Below are 2,605 nucleotides of genomic sequence, written 5' to 3'. Positions count from 1 at the left end.
CTCATGTATAATATGATCTAATGTATAATATGATCTAATGTATAATATGATCTCATGTATAATATGACCTCATGTGTAATATGATCTCATGTGTAATACATAGCAGCATCATATGAATTCTGGCATTTTACACATAGTCCACCAGGAGGCGCTAACACAAAAGAGGGTTATCACGTGTGATGATGGTTATCATCAAGTTATCATGTATATGTCAGAGACTTCACATGAGATTTGGACCATCTTGTGGGGGAAAAGCAGATTACTTCCTACTCGTGAGCGCCCCCTCTGGTGGAGAAACTTTTTTCTGGGATATAAACTTTTTCAGAACACCGGTAGACGGTAGCCATTACAGACGAACATGTGTTTGTTGTTGTTCTAGGAGCGGCTCGGTCACACACTAATGTCATTAGTTTGTTATCATTACTGAGCTGCAGGACTGATTTTTTCACATCATGTCTCCTGCCTGGATCTGTTATTATCTCACTCTGAAGCACGGAGGAGTGTCAGAGGTGAGCTCGTTTCAACTGATTTTTACGACATGGTCTCATTTCAGGACTCAATAATTTTGTGATTAAAGCCAATATTTCAGTTAAAATACATAAGTAAAAATATTTATCTGAGTATAGTACTACCCCAACTTTATGGGTGATTTTATGGATTTAATTTTACGTATTATACTTGAATAAATACGGTAATACATCCACATGTATGCAGTTAGATAAAGAACGTGCAAAGTGGGGTCAAAAATACCTTTACCAAGAACTTATTCAGCCTTATTGGAAGATATAACAAATGGTGCAATGTGTAGGCATGCAATTTCTTCTTCTTCTTCTTAGGTTTGTAAAAAAAACTTTAGGTGTGCACTACCGCCACCAACTGGAATGGAGTGTGGACTGAAACAACTCTCTTACTAACAAACAAAAAAACTAATTTCCTATCAAATAATCGAGTCAATCTCAATAATTAATCAAAGCTTGTGAACTGTCAGATACTGAATTTTGTTGTAAAATTTCAAATGGATTTAATCTCAGGGAAGTCTGGGTCTCTCTTCTTGGGCTGCTGCCCCCACGACCCGACCCTGGATAAGAGGAGAAAACAGACAGATTGATTTAATCTCATTTTCATTTCAGCAAGCCTATTAATCAATTGAGCTCTTACATTTCTGTACTTCTGACAGTTTAACAGAACATGTTCTACTGTTTCATCTTCTCCACAAGGCATGCAATTTATACACAGAAAGGATTTTATGATCCACAATGATGACTGGATCATAGTCATTTTCAGAATAATCGTTTTGCAACTGTGCTTGGAGCTGTGATGCTCTGGACACAGTAATGAGGAGATGTGTGCCTGCACTGTGATGACTCCTTATAATTCTAAAATATAAATCACCAACATCACCATGAATCTCTCCACTGAGGCGCAGCGACTCATTTCTTCATATTAATGAAATAAATCAAATGAATAAAAATCTATGTTCTACTAAAAATCTGCATTCCTCTGTTTGCAGTAATTATGATAATAAACTTGTACGCAAACGTGTAAAATATTTCCAGACTCTGACAGCAGCTTTACGCACCTACACACAGACACACAATCACTTGTCCTTTGCACATGATGAACACATTTTAACAGTCCAATCATTATTTAGAAAATTTTAAAACTCACATCACATTTATTTCATTATTTTCCTGCATCTAGAAATCACTTGATCGTGCAGGGATCATGAAAACTTTTCTGTCACACACGCAGGACATAATTTACATTTATTGAACATATGTAGGTGTGTCAGGGGCGGAGTGTCACTTGTGCTCAATTCCATGTTGATTGTGACGTACCAAAGAAATGTGTGTGGATTCCAGCGTACACATGGTTTGATGCATCTGGTTGTATTTGTGTGTACTCTATTTTCTTGATTTGATCGTATACACAAGGCCTCAGGACGTTCTATAGCTATGATACACAGAGCTGTACCGTGTTGGGGCAGTCATGTGTGTGTGTGTGGGGTAGTATCATCATTTGGTAAAAACTAAACGTTTGTTAAATTTGACACCTTCTAAGAGATGGTGGAGAACTGAGCAGGGTTGTCATCCTGTGTGCATGGGGTCTTCATAAAAACAGACTGAAGTCAAGACAAACACTAATGAAGGTATTTGTTGTTGTAAATCTGACACAAACATATGAGTGTATCAGTGAGTGTTTATTTCCTCACCATCTTCCATCGATTGTTTTGTGGTGATCATCAAGAACCATGTAAGAGGAAGGAAATAGTAGTCCTCCTGAAAACAATGAATAAAATAAAAAAATACAAATTAACCACAAACATCTCATTACAGAGGATGGACAGACTTTCAGACATTTTTTAATCAACTGAAGGTAGCTATTGTTTTTAAGACATTCTTACAGGTCATTGACTCAAAGGGATCCCTGATTAGTTGTAACATTAGACTTTATTTAATAAACATTTATTTTAACTGTAAAATAAAGACTGTAAAAATACTGCTGCTAGCTCAGCCTCGCACCGAGGACCTATCCACGTCATCATTTACCCAGAATGCTTTGTGTGCAAAGAAAATGGCTCCGTCCGTGTTAAAATATATTTTAA

This window comes from Austrofundulus limnaeus, unplaced genomic scaffold, assembly GCF_001266775.1.
Source record: "Austrofundulus limnaeus strain Quisiro unplaced genomic scaffold, Austrofundulus_limnaeus-1.0 Scaffold132, whole genome shotgun sequence".
Lineage (NCBI taxonomy): Eukaryota > Metazoa > Chordata > Actinopteri > Cyprinodontiformes > Rivulidae > Austrofundulus > Austrofundulus limnaeus.
The sequence above is the reverse complement of the archived record's forward strand: the minus strand, read 5'-3'. Positions refer to the sequence as shown.